Source organism: Haliotis asinina, chromosome 5, assembly GCF_037392515.1.
Source record: "Haliotis asinina isolate JCU_RB_2024 chromosome 5, JCU_Hal_asi_v2, whole genome shotgun sequence".
Lineage (NCBI taxonomy): Eukaryota > Metazoa > Mollusca > Gastropoda > Lepetellida > Haliotidae > Haliotis > Haliotis asinina.
The window spans coordinates 46703187-46719081 of record NC_090284.1 but is presented as its reverse complement, the minus strand read 5'-3'; the positions used below and the strand labels follow the sequence as shown (position 1 = coordinate 46719081).

General features: G+C 37.5%; 1 protein-coding gene across 1 annotated transcript in view; it reads right to left on the bottom strand.

The window, feature by feature from the left end:
- LOC137284624 (phospholipid-transporting ATPase ABCA3-like) overlaps nucleotides 1-15233 on the bottom strand; it is a 50948-nt gene extending 35715 nt beyond the window's left edge. The window contains exon 1 of the mRNA XM_067816513.1: nucleotides 15160-15233. The gene's annotated coding sequence lies outside the window, so the exon portion shown is untranslated. The remainder of the gene's footprint in view (nucleotides 1-15159) is intronic.
- Between the last annotated feature and the right edge of the window lie 662 nt (nucleotides 15234-15895).

The window sequence follows — 15895 nt, the reverse complement described above, 5'->3', positions numbered from 1 at the left end:
AAATTGAACACTGGCCACGTTTTTGATTATTGAGACCCTTGACAAGACTCCTTTGAAATTAAATCCCTCTGCAATTTCAAAAGGTATCTCTGGCACTGCAGGGAGGTAAAAGATATCAAACGCTTGCGATCAGGTTCACTGCTGATTGAATGTAGCAGAAAACAACAAGATACCAACCTGTTATCAACTGATATGTTTGTCGGAGTCCCAGTATTAGTTTCTTCCCACAGAACACTGAATACAAGCAACGGCATAGTTCGAGACCGTGAACGTCTTCTAGCAGACATGACTGAGATTGATATTATGTCCAAGATGAAAGATCAAGGAGTATCTTTCGTCAAACGTTTCACAACATGAAAAAATAATGAAACTGTCCAAACCAACACATATCTGTTTTCATTTTCAGCTCCAACACCTCCAAAGTCAATCAAAGCAGGTTACTGCAATCTGAATGTTGACTTATATATTCCAAATCTTCTGCGCTGCTTTAAGTGTCAAAAGTATGGGCATGGTGTTAATACTTGCACATTGTCTGTTACATGTGCTCACTGTGCTGAGAATACACATGTAACTGAAGATTGTGACAGTATTCAAAAAAAATGTGGAAACTGTTCAGGAAATCATTCATCCTTTTCGAAAGAATGTCCCATTTGGAAAAGGCAAATGGAAATTAACAAAATCAAATTTTCCAGGAACGTCAGTTTTGCTGAAGCAAGAAAGATTGTACAATCTACCGAGCACACTGAAACTTACGCCTCTGTCACAAAAACATCTGAAACCTTACCAAAAGGAACAACTACACCAGTACTAACTTCGTCAAGCTCATGCCAGACTGACCTGACATGGGTAAATTCAGATACTCCTCAGTCTGTCTCTCCTGATCTTCCACAGTCTATCTCAGAACAGTCTACTCAGACAGATACAGCTCAGTCTACACAAAAGACTGTATCTCCTTCATCAAAGTCTTCTTCCGATCACAAATCATCATCATCACCATCTCAGTCACACTCAAAGTCTCAATCGACAGCTGATAGTCAGCCACCTGATAAAAGTAAACTGAAGCCGAGGCCTGATGCTTCAAAACGACAAAGTGGCAGAGCTCCTAAAGGGTCACAAAACAAAATTCAATTGTTTAATAAATATGGGTCTCTTGAAGACATGGACGTTTCTGAAAACGTCCATTCTAGGGCACATAGCTTGTCGCCCTCCAAAAGAGTGTGGGGTAGATCCCCAATAAATCCCCCTAAAAGATAGTTTATTCCAATAATATTGTACAGTGGAACTGCAGAGGATTAAGGACTAATTTACATGAATTACAGCTATTAGTCCAAGATTTTACACCTTCAGTGTTATGTCTCCAAGAGACATATTTAAAACAAACAGATACATTTGACCTTCGTCATTTTAATGCATATCATTGTTTTTCACCTCCGGGTGATACAGCCACTGGCGGATCATCCATTCTAGTCAGACAAAATGTTATTCAAAGCCCTGTTTCACTTAGTACTAATATGCAGGCTGTTACTGTGAGAATTACTTTACATGTAGCGTTTACACTATGCTCACTCTGTATTTCGCCATCTTCGACGTTTGCCAAAACTGATCTTCAGGCTCTATATGACCAACTCCCAAAGCCCTGTATTATAATGGGAGATTCAAATGGGCACAACCCACTCTGGGGTAGTGTAACTACAAACACTAAAGGTAAATTGTTGGAAGACTTTTGTTCTGACAATGATTTATGTATTTATAATGATGGTTCCAACACATATTTACACCCTGGTACAGAGACGTATTCTGTTCTCGACTTGTCATTGACAACTTCAGAACTACTAAATGAATTCAAATGGTCAGTCCATGATGACCTCTGTGGAAGTGACCATTTTCCTACTATGTTAAAAGCTGTAACTCCATCCGATGTTCCTCCATCATCAAGATGAAATTTTAAAAAGGCTAACTGGGCTTTATATGAGACACTGTGTGCTGAAAAACTTAAACCTGAACGTTTTATTGACGTTCCTGATGCTATTAAATGCTTTTCTGATGAACTGAATTCCATAGCTGATGAGTGTATACCAAAGTCCTCTGTAGTTCCACACATAAGAAAACCATGGTTCAACGATGAGTGCAAACAAGCTAGGAAGGCAAGGAAAAAAGCAGAACATTATTTGTGTCGCCATCCCATGGTGCATAATTTCAATAAATTTAAGATTTAAATGCTAAAGCACGGCGTACTTTTAAACAGAACAAATGCCAATCTTGGCAAAATTATGTATCCAAAATAAATTCTCGGACACCCATGTCCAAGGTATGGAACATGGTCCAGAAAATTAAAGGTAAAGGTACTAAATCTACTGTCCATCATCTTAAACATGGAGATAAATTGCTTACTGATAAATCAGATATTGCTAACAAACTGGGTGAAACCCTTGCTAAACTCTCTTCCTCTTCAAATTATGTACCAAAATTCCAGCAATATCAAAAACAACAAGAAAAGAAAACTATTAATTTCAATTCTGATAATGGGGAAGATTATAATGAAACGTTTTCTATTCATGAACTCCATACTGCTCTTGATCAAGCTCATGACACTGCTACAGGAGCTGATAACATACATTATCAACTCCTGAAACATTTACCAGAATCCTGCCTAGAAACTCTCCTAAATATTTTTGATGATATTTGGACATCGTGTAACTTTCGTCCTTCATGGCATGACGCCATAGTAGTACCAATACCTAAGCCTGGACGTGATCATACGGATCCATCCAATTATCGTCTGATTTCATTAACTAGCTGTGTTTGCAAGACCATGGAATGCATGATGAATAATCAACTTGTTTGGTACTTGGAAACAAATAATCTCATAACAGATATACAATGTGGTTTCCGTAAAAACAGAAGTACTGTCGACCACTTAGTGCCACTGGAATCATTTGTTAAAAACACACTAATTAACAAACAACACTCTGTGTCTATCTTTTTTGATCTTGAAAAAGCATATGACACTACTTGCAAATATGGCATTTTAAGAGATTTATATGACTTCGGATTGCGAGGTCGTTTGCCTGAATTTATAGTCAAGTTTTTAAATAACAGACAATTCCAGGTCCATGTGGGTTCTACCCTGTCTGATCATTACAATCAGGATCAGGGTGTTCCACAAGGCAGTATTTTGTCTGTCACTCTTTTTAGCATCAAAGATCAACAGTTTATCAATAGTTTTAAACGATTCAATTGATGGATCGTTATTTGTGGATGCTTTTAATATTTCTTGTCGTGGTAATACCATTGAACGGCAATTGCAGTTGTGTTTAAACAAGATAAATAAATGGTGTCTTGAAAACAGCTTTAAATTTTCTAAATCAAAAACTAACTACATACATTTTTGTCGTAAATACAAACCACATAAAGACCCTGAACTGTCTCTAGATGGGGCCCATTAAAGTTGTGAAGGAAGCTAAGTTCATGGGTCTAATCTTTGATTCACACTTAACGTTTTTACCGCATATTAAATCACTTAAAACTAAATTCCTGAAAGCACTTGACTTATTGAAAGTGATGTCAAATTCTAAATGGGGAGGGGATCAAGCTACCATTCTCCATCTATATCGATCACTCGTACGTTCTAAACTTGATTATGGCTCCATCGTATATGGTGGAGCCTGCAAAAGCAATCTTAGACTTCTTGATTCTGTCCACCACCAAGGTTTAAGACTTTGTCTTGGGTCTTTCCGAACTTCACCTATTGACAGTCTTTACGTTGAAGCCAATGAACCATCTCTTTGCACAGCGCTGTATCAAATTATCTTTACAATATATCACAAAACTATACTCTAACGAATCTAACCCTGCATATAACTGTGTCTTGAATCCTCTTTATGAGGATTTGTATATCAAAAAGTCCTCTCTTGTTCCACCTCTTGGGCTCAGGATAAAGCCCTTTACTGCTGCTGCTGGTATTGAGCTGGACAATCTGGCTCCTTTCAGTCTTCTTTCCTCACCCCCTTGGGAGTTGGTTAGACCTAACCGACAGGTTGACCTAACATTTACTACATTTAAAAATTCAGAAACGAATGAATTACAGTATAAACAAGAACATAATCAATTGAAACATACATATCATAATTACAAATCCTTATTTACAGATGGGTGCAAGGACGGTGGTGCAGTTGCTTGTGCTACTGTCATTGGATCCAGAACAATATCTTCTAGATTACCAGACAATAGTTCTATTTTTACAAAAGAAGCTAACGCCATATTAACAGCTCTTAAATATATTCAATGACACTCTAAACGTAAACAGTATATAATATATTCTGACCCCTTTTCTTGCCTTCAGGCTATTAAAAATATTTCTAGTAAACATCCACTTTTAATTGAAATTATTGAACTGTATAATACTCTTGCTTCTGGCCAATATGACATCGTCTTTTGTTGGTTACCCAGTCACATAGATATTTCTGGGAATGTGATGGGAGATCTTGCTGCAAAAGCAGCACTCAACAAATCTGTGACACCACTTCTTCTTCCATATTCAGATTACAACGCTTGCATTAGAACGTATATCCGTGATCTGATGCAGAAGAAGTGGGACACCCAAGTAGGTATCAATAAATTACATGAAATAAAACCGAATATTGGTTACACCCACTTGGGTTGTCAGTCCAGATTTGAGGAGGTCATCATTGATGCCGTATTGGCCACACAAGATAAACCCATGGGTACCTGTTAAAAGGTGGGGATCCTCCATTTTGTATCCCTTGTGATGAGAGAACCATGGTCAAGCATATTCTGCTTGACTGTGTTGAATTCTCCATCACAAGGGATAAATATTTCAATGTGAAAACTGTTAAGGATCTTTTTACAAACGTTAATTCTCATTTAATTATTGTTTTTTTATAAGAAATTGATTTTTTATTGTATTTTGAATAATATCTTCTATAAATAGATGTATTTTAGGACTTAGGACTTGTTAGTGGCTGTACCCTCAAAGGGGGTTGAAGTATTGTAAAATTATTGTCCTCCTGATAGGGTACGTAAGTCCACGAACATTCAAAGTAAATTCTAAATTTCCAGGTTTTTAATTGTAGAATAAGTCGTTTTATTGTATGGCTAGATTTCCCAAATTGCTGACGGCTGAGGGGATGATGTAAATCCAGCTAGGGTCCATGCAGGTTGCAAAAGTACTATAAGTCCCCATGGTCCCTAGTATGGTGATCTACCTTCAGTTGTTAGCAATCTATAGCCCAGTTTTATATTGTATTGTCCTCTAGAGATAAATTGTTTTAGGCATAGCTACTAGTTTTACATTCTTTTCTGTGATGTTCTAGTTGTTTTACTGTCTTTCGTCGACAGGTTTTTATAATACTCATATATCCCATTTTAATGTTATGTTCCCGTCCCGATATGGCTGAAATATTGCCAATGTGACGTTAAATATTAACTCACCCACTCACTCCTTTGTTACTGGTACCTCATTTTCACATATACAAGTATCTTGTATATAAATTAGTGTACCCCATCATACTCCCATATGCTTGAAAACAGTATAAGAACCTATACCAAAACGTCACCATTGTTAAAATAAATAAGTTGATCATCCATAAAGTTGAGTCATCTCTATACCAGCAACTTCCAGAATGCCACTCAGACAAATGATTTTGTACATGAAGGTGCTGGTCAAGGCATCTTTACAAAATGTACAGTGTGATCTTATTAATGAAGACACCTTCCATTCCAAAAACAGCTGGTATGTTGATGAAGTTGATCAAATACAGGTAAGAGAAACATGCTTCTCCTCAATGCTCACCCACAATACCAGTGACACATGACCAAGGTGTCTACGCTTTCACAACTTCTATTGGGTTACAGTATCTTGTCCGCACTGAATTGAGAATGATCCTACAGGTTCCTTTGTTACTGGTACCTCATTATCACATGTACAGGTTCCTTTGTTACTCTTCTCCTCAATGCTCACCCACATCACCAATGACACATGACCAAAGGTGTCTACGCTTTCATAACTGAACTGAGAATGATACAAGTTATGAGCAGGGGTGTGTTTATTCTCTTCTTTCCCCAAATAATAAGTAACCAGTCATGACAACTGCATGACATTCATTAGCACGAACAGCTGATGGTTGACATCGCAACAGGCAACGCAGCAAGACTTTTAATTTTACACGACGCTCACCGTCTGTTACTAAGCTTACACATGTCCCAGTTGACATTCTGACATGTGCTGACCAAGTCATGAGCCTGACCATCCAATCCCATTAGTCGCCTCTTACGACAAGCATAGTAGCCTTTTATGGCAAGCATAGGTTGCTTAAGGCCTTCTTTACCCTGAAAAGTTAAAACTCACAAAAACAGTCACTATATCTTGTGTTACATCGAAGATTGATTTTTCTAATGACTTGAGGTAACCAACTGTAAACCTTATTCAGATAAATTGCATGAGGATCATACATCAAATTGCTGACTGAAAAGCAAGTGCAAACATTGTGCATGTGAACAGCAGCATTTTTGTGTAAAGTTTTGTTGAGAATACATCAATTTTCACTGAGTTCTATCATTTCTTGTAATCATGACAATAATTTTATAATAATAATTTCAACTGTCCGAATTTGTTTTACAATACATCAGTTCATGTGTAAACAGTACCTTTGAACACTATTTTAACAAAATTTAGTTGCCTGATGTAAGTGGGTATATTTATGCTTGTGAGTCTAAAGCTGGATGGAAAGTATATAGAGAACATGGTTAAAGTATGAATAGACTATGCTTTATAGAAAGTGGCTGAATGTAAGACATCGTGGCTGGATGGATAAGGTTGCTGACTGTATGCTCCTGATGAGGTGTCTCACTCAGTCAGAGTGGGTTCGAATCCCAGATGAGACTCCATCACTGTTTAAACGACCAGAATTTGTACTGTATTAAGAAATTGGATTCCTTAAACATGCAAAGCAAAGGATATAATATCCAAAAATGTTAGCCTTTCTTTCTATACAGTCAAGTCTTGTTAATCCTACCTCCATTTATCTGACAATCAGCTTTATCCAACGCTTTTGTTGGTAATGACTGAATAAACATAATTTAGTCTCATTTACATAGTCTGACACTCTGGTTAATCTGTGCAACGCACAATGTCAGATTATTGAGACTTGACTGTATATCTATTTTACTAAACTCAATTTTATTGTTTCACTAAAATAGAATGAATCTTTTTGTTTAAAAAATTTAAAAACAAGGCTGACCGTCACGACTACTGTATGCAACTGACATTCATTGAACTGGGCCCTGTTTCACAAAACTCTCATAGGCCTAAGATCTCGTAACTTTTCTCGTAGCATTCGTACCTCTTATACTGTAACATAGGAGGTGCAAGTGCTAGGAGAAAAGTTATTCTGATTCTTAATTGATGCACTCACACTGTGAAGTGAAACAGCTGACTTCATAATAACTGAGAATGGCCATAACAAAATTGAAACATGAATAGTCAATTTAACACCAGTTTGTTTTCATATTTAATATTAATAAATACTTACGTAGATTCTCATATGACTGATCATAACATCTACATATATGTACATACTTAAAATATTAACATCACCTTTTACAACATACATCGCCTGATATGCAAAAATTGCAAAAATAAAGATAATTGAAAAAGCATCCATAGCAAACACATGATTTCTACATTCAGCATGAAAATTCTGGACTATAAGATTGGGGTTTTTCTAATTAGCTTCGAATGTGAGTGAGTTTAGTTTGGCAATATGCCAGCAATATCACAGAGAGGGATACTAGAAATGGGCTTCATGTGTAGAGAAGTTAAAACAAAATGTGTCACTACACTGTCCCTGATCGGCTGAAGTGTATCCATGTTATGCGTTTCGTACAGAGTGTACTCATCAGACGAAGATACTGGATGCGTGCATGCCTTTGTGAAAACAGAGTGAGTTATTATATTCCAGTCTCAGACAGAGAAATGATTGATAAAACTGGTCCATCAGGATCATTACCCACAACTGAGTGAGGGAGTGAGTAAGTGACCATAATTTAATATTGCTTATAGCCACATTCCAGCAATATCTCTTGAGAGATAATGATACAAACTCATCTAAGCCTGATCTGAACAAACCTATTCCGACATTTCTTGTGACAAGCAATAAAGAACTGGAGGTTAAAACTTACTCTGGAAATCCCACTTAACATTTGAAAATGTTAGATTCCCTCCCATAACCAAAAGCAACCCAAGTCTCAAGTAAGGGCTGGGTAGATGTTCCCACACAAAAAATGTTGTGCTTGTAAATGTAACAACAAATTTGATAGCTGGCAGATTGTAATCCTAGTTCCAGATGTAGTTGGACTGACACGCCATAGATGCAAGACGATGGCCATGTGCCTTTGCTTACAGTGTTTATGTCTAACTGTTAGACTGGCATTCCATTTTATGGATGACAATTTCTTGTTTAAGACAAAATATCATGGATGTCAACTCCTTTATTCTATACCCATTGTTTCTGGGCTTTCCCTTGCCCCTTTGAGCGGTGAATGCTAACTCACAGAGATACAGGATGTACGATAACTTGTGTCAACCAAGTCAACTAGCCATATCCTCTAATCCCATTAGTTGCCTCTTACAAGTGTGGGTTACTATGGACCAATTCTAATCCTGGGCCTAGATTTTCGAAGCTCTCTTAGCGCTAAGATAGTTGTAAATTAATGTTTATGCATGGCACTTACGACCATCTTAGTTCTAAGAGAGCTTTGAAAATCTCTTTGATCTTAGGCCCAGATGTTCATTGGTCACACAGCACAAAAGCTTGTATAACAGACGTTGACAGACATTATGCAGTAGGTTCTCGACTGTTTAAATTGTACATCAATATTTTCTTGAGAGCATGGCCTATGTGCATAAGGAATTTAATGAGTGCATGTGTGTGTGCATGAGTGCATGTGTACATAAATATATATTCAGCACTCAGTTATAAGCTATGAACTAATTGTTCCAATGTTTTAAGATTTCAGTTCAATACTACATAAAGTCATCCATCGGAAATTCCTGTATGCCTCTTTCAGTAAAAGTCCAGGGTGACCGTAGTCCCTTGAGATGCTCATCACACAAATCTCATGTACCATATTTCCTCTTAATCTGACCACTTATCTGTATTCAGAGTATTTAAGTTTTTCAAAGAAGGGTCAGTTGACATGAAAAACCTTCTAGTTACAAAAAATGAATTCAGTGGTATGCATATTATTGATGATGATGGTGATGATGATGGTGATGATGCTGCTGCTGCTGCTGCTGCTGCTGCTGCTGCTGCTGATGATGATGATGATGATGATGATGATGGTGATGGTCACTGGATTGATGTCTGGTCCTGACTCAACTATTTGCAGACCCCAACTATATAGCTGGAATATTGCTGAATGTGGCATAAAACTCAACTCACTCACTCATTCACATACGCAGCACTAACATGTCACTGCATTGATAGCATCATGCAGTGCTGATGGTCTAACAACAGCAGGACAATGATATAACCCTATCACACTCATACTTGCTAAAAACAACAGGGAATACTGCTCATTACATCGATCAGGTTTGTCTGGTCCAGCTTTGATTATTTACAGGCTGTAAGCAGACAGAATGAATACAGCTGAAGCATTACTGGTAAATAACAGAAAACAATCATTGACCAAACATAGCTGAGGTCCTCAAACCTGCTGACCTATGTGCAAACTTTAGCCAAGAACTCTGCCCTTATCAGAGGAAACACTGTTATTACTTGGTTAAGCTGGTATTTTCCTAGTCTGTCGTACAGACCCTGAAGTACATATATCCAAGATAGCCCAAGCAAGTCTAGAAACTGTGGCAAGTCTAGATTTCCATAGCTTCAGGAAAATGAAGAAATTCCCTGGGCTCCATTTCATTATATTATTTTTTTTCACTATGAACGTTTTTTTCAGTAAAATATGTTCATTACAGAGACTAGCTGTTAGTCTAGTATTTTTCCACATATCCAAAAATTCAACACTTGAGAGATAGGTGTGAGAGGTATCCCACTGCCAGTGGGATGTCAACTTTTTAGATAACCCACCCCATACCTGCACAATTACATTAAGAGGGTTGTTTTTGTTGATATCACCACTGAAGTATAAGGAATGTTGTGTCTTCTATGTGTTTACAAGCCAAATGCCTACCATGTGCCTCAATATTGATATTCCGCATCAGTTAACTGCAAAACTGAAAGAACAGATTTGTAGAAGATACTACACTTGACTAAACCAAAAAACAGCTTTAAATATGTCACCAAAACACACAAGAATGCAAAACAATTTGAAAGCAGTGTGAGGAATAGTTTCAGGTGCTGGAGATTTACTGATCCAAATGGATTTTTACATGCCATGGGCTAGCGGTCAAGTGTGTTTTTTCAAACATTGATTGGAAGGTCTACGACTCAGAACCATGAGCAATGTTGACAAAGATGTCAGCAACCTGGGGATGAGGACAAGTAACATCTGCCAATCAAATGACCTTAATTTGCATATATGGGAATGTCCTCCAGAACATTCCATTTGAAACAAAAGGGAAACAGGTTGTCAGATAAAACTGAAAAGTTCAGTTTCCTCATATGAATCATGTCATGATGGTGTCTTGCTGAACTAAATTGTTCTAAGAGACACGCATTAAAGGTCACATGCAACATAAAACACAACTTTGCAGATTCTGATACCTATTGGTATGCACTTACCGAAACAAATCATCCAAAATGCCAATTCAACCTATAAAGTTGACAAATAAAAATGCTATGAAAACAAAAGCATGTGAAAAAAAAAAGCGCAATGAATAGGTTTGCAAGGCTTGAACAGTATGCATGCCCAGATTATGAGGTCGTGAGCAGTAGTCTAATCTTGGTTGTGTATACAAACAAGTAAATAATCTACTTGTTGATTGTGGTAAGCAGCCTCTGTCACAGAGAAATCTCAATGTCTGGTTTATTGACACCTATATGTCTGCCTGCCTGCCTGTCTGCTAAAGACAATATGCAATACACAGCTTCAATCATTGACCACATGCAATTTGAACTTAAAGGGGCACTAATGCGGAGCAATTTCCGTGGACTGGTGTAAACTTTTGTTATTGTTTTTCTCCCGCGAGTACCCGGATGATATCCCAGAATTCGTGACTGGTTCGTGACCTCTGCTGCGCAGTCCGTAGGAGCAACTGATAGTTTAATTATAGACAGATCAACTGAGGTGAAGTCATTTTTTACTTCATTACAAATGTATTATGAAAACAAATGAAACACTTTGAAGGTTAATCATCTGCCAGTGGTAGAAATGGTAAAAAACTATTAGGACGGAAAAATAACGAAGCCAATGTACGTCTCTATATTTTGCCTCATTACCCTAATTAGTTTATTGTCATATTTGTATGATTCTGAAAATTAACAAAAGAACACACGATCTGCTTATACTCATAGTAAATATCTAACATAACAGCAACATTTATACATTGTATAGATTGCCAAGGTGGATCCTATTTCACACACATACGCGATCTAGTGTGTGTTTTCTGTCATACATTTTCTGCTGAATGCTACAATAAATAAATTAAAACAAAATGCAAATAATGAATGTAAAAAAGACTAATTTTATAGCAACAATGTCAGGCTACTACCTTATTCTGGGGTGCATCCATCAATATTCACGTAAAAGAAATCGTATTCCATTCATCTGCAGCTGGTAAATCATCCTGCTCTGTGTCGCGTGTCTTACAACTGTCTCATTTGCGTAAAAGTAACACATCGTATCACGTCTTTCGTTGGTGAAAACCAGATAAACCTCTCATTGGTCTCCCAAGATAGAACACCTGGCAACTAATTGTATGATGTCCACTATTCTAAGTAATTTAGTTAACCAATAATGAGCAATCAATCAATCAACGCAAGGGTGGTTAATTCTTTGAAGGGAGGATGTTGTTTTTGCACTCACACTTTACGACAGGGTGTAGTCATCTACACACTCTGCCTTTTGACAAATCAGCTAGAAGATAAAAGTAATTAATCAATCAGTGTGTTATCGGTTAATCCTTTGATCGATGTTTGCTTTTGTAACTCAGCTGATAAAACCTCTTGCATCACTTACATGCCCACATTACATAACATACAATACATTTGCCATTACAGACCTTAATTTATAATGTTGAGTATTTACTCCAGACAGGAGAAATGCCAAATGGGAACCTTTGTTGAGTAACCGAAGTGGTGTTACTACTAATTATACCTGATAAAAAATCATTAATTGACCATCCAGGGAATGATGACAAATAACATGTGTATTTACACCATCAAGCGCGGGTTACAGCAAGGAAGGTGTAATCTCTGTGTCGCATGCAGCCTGAAAACACTTATGTCCGAAACTGTTTTGAGGATACCAACGGAATTTCGTTACATAAGGAATACACACTGGCATTTGCTGTGTACTTTGATAAATAGGTGAAATAAGGGTTTTTTTACGTAAGAAAATTTTCAGATTTCTCTACCAAAGGCAAAGCCATCGTTTTTTGTTTACGAATTCAAATAAATCAACTGTGTGTTTTTATTATCATAAATAAGAAACCATTGTAGCTACCATAGCTACCAAAATTTACGTATGATATTTGCTATCACAGCTCAACCAACACTCAAAACTACCGAAATATAAAACTTTGCAATCTTCCGTACTGAAACAAATGGCTTGCTGCGTGCCCGTAGACATCATATTTTGATGTAACATGATTAAATATCGAGGTTAAAAACGCAGAAATAGGATCAAATTGGATCAGTAACTATACCATCCAAGCATCCTAAAAGTACTACACTGCTGGGATATTTGGTTACGATCGGACAAGGAATACCATGGATATTTTTAAACAAATGGCATATAATGGGCATCCGGCCTCCTGACTGTTTATGTGAAAAAAATCTGCTAATATGGACAGGAGCCCAGTTCCTTTGTCCGTCACGGTCGAAGGAGCGGGCGCTGACCAAATTGCGGTTTGGTTTCGTAATTAGACCGTTGGCAAGAAACATTATTCGCTCCGCATCAGTGCCCCTTTAACACCTCTCAGGGTATATGCCATAAATAAAACAAATTGATTTATGACTCCTGCAGAGTCCTGTCTCTGCCACATTATGTAATTAAGCAGCTGTGATACTTGTACACATGACACGTTTTTATCTCTCTGGGTTGCAAACAAACTACATGCGTTTTTCTGGGATGACTGGATCTGACGGAAACTGATGCAAACTCTTGTCAGTTTCAAGTCCTGCCTTGTACTTGGACGAATGACAGCCACGCAGTAGTTCACCATCTCTGTTGAGATGATTTTTGAATGGATTGAACGTAAATTCTGAGAATAAGTATTTACAAAACCCATCATCTCTATTGACATTATTTATGGATAATTACTTCTTCTAGTAGATATGATTTTGTTTGACAACGGTATATGAATCCTTACTGAAACGACAGATCAAGCACGATAAAAAAAGTTGTTATCCATAAAGAATCTTACTTTGTTGTGACTCGCCTTACTTCTAAAATGGTCACCCAACACATCATCTTTCTGGACACACAATGAACCCTCAGTGTATCAGCAAGTTGAACCATATTGCACTTTTGAATTGCGATTGTACGCTTATATTTTTGTTTATATGTTTTTTCATAAACAGCATATTATATGTCATGAATAAGTGATAATTGTGTTTTAATCGTTTGATTTTTTAGTTGCACGTGACCTTTAAACAGTAGCGGTATTGATTTCATGCCACGGTCAGCGTGTATTGCATGTGCTTCACTGAAACTCTACCTGTAGCAACCAAGTGTATGGATCCAGATAACTTGCCCCACCTGCTTGTCACAAACACATTCACTACGCTGGCACATTTAATACTTGTAAAGCAGTAGCGTACCAACAACAGTGATTACATTAGTGATGTGCTCAGTCCTACAACTGATGCCTACCTGCCAACTCTCACATCTTTTAACACTCATGTCACACTCTCATGACAAAACTGATAAATCTAGGAGAAATAACATAAAATAGCACAAATAGGTCTCATTATATTGTTTTCAGTAAAGGATCTTGCAAATAAACTTTGGCCTCAATCCCCCATCTGGTTTCACAGCCAGGACCCTCCAAGACCTGTGACAGCTAGACACCAGCATCTCAAGACTTATTCTCTCTAGTGGGTTGACACTCTGCTGACATATACTCACAGCACTACATATTTGTCACCTCCACTAAATAGACACGTCACATTCTCAGCTCCCCAGGGAGTGTACAACCCAAGCAACCTTAGTGTACAGTGAGTATGGTTTGAAGCAGCCTTTAGCAATATTAGAGCAGCATCACGGCCGGGGACACCTGTAACAGGCTTCACACATTGTACCCATCTGAATCGAACCCAAGCCTTCATGATGACAAGCAAATGCTTTAACCCACCACCCCTTAGTAAATAGTGGCATATTTCAAATATATAGACCTAGTCGGGTAGAACCAGTTAAATCCCTTTAAATTTTCAGGTCACCCACCCACCCATTACTCCTTTTGATTAACATACTATAATACTGTAGTATGACTACCTCTGGGTACAAAGTGCATGTGATGTGTGATGCGATCGTTAGATTAACAGTAACATATGCAGAATTAAATCCCTAAAATAATCTGATAAAGAAATGCTCACTGTCATAGAGTCTGGATAACTACATTAATAATTTAGGCAGTCTCGTGATGCATCACAGGCCAAACATCATACAATGCTTAATGTAAAGATGATCTACCTACCAACGTATATCTAGTTACTTTATTATTGGGGAAACATTGTCCGTGCCCTTGTGCACTGATTACAATGATTCTACAAAGGAAATTAATGGAAACAAAGTGTATATAGGTTTTGTACAGATCAGGTAGATAATACACTGTATTTGTGAGACCTAACACCGGAAACTCCGAGCAAGAACACAAACACCTTTACGACTACGAGTACACATGCACTGACATTTCAAGTAAATTGATCAACAGCTCACCAATACAGGAATGATAAATACCATACACATTACTGCAATGTTAAAGAGTAATCATAGTTTATCAGTCTGTCTACATACCGAGAAACGCTGAAAGTATACTTTCCTTCAGATTAGGGGATGATCATGTGTTTATGACATTGCGTACGGAATCTTCGTCACATGATCAGATCACGTGACACAATGACCCCCACGCAAGAGCTCCGAACATTGTACCTTATGTAAGTAGGCACACAACGAGTCTCTGAAACAATCATATTTTATAGATAAAAAAGTTCATAGTGAAAAAATAATATGTACTGAAAAGTAGCTCTGAGACTTTCTTCATGTGGAAATCTAGACTTGCCACATTATCTAGACTTGCGTGGGCTTTCTTGGACATATTTGCTTCAGGATCTACATGACAGACTGCTTACATAAGGCATATAGAGTGACATATGGCCGCTGGTTATAGAAATGATGGAGATAATACAATTTTCTTCCGACATTCCATTACATGACAATCGGCGTGGAGACATTTATGTATATCATAAGCTGGGCAACATGATTAAACTATACTCTTCATAAAAAGTAGGGGTACTGTATAGTTTCAATGTAAGATTGTCGAAATTGGGAGATATGTGAGATTGAATCAATGTTGATACAATAATAATGGATGTTTTGAGAATGCATCACCACATGGATTTCATTCGAAGCAAAGCTGTTCGTTCAGTTATCCCCCCTGACTGACTTGAGTATGACATGGAAATTTCTGGTGTACAATCTTTAGTCAGTAGTGTGTGATTTGACCCTGAAAACCCTGACCATGCGCAGATGC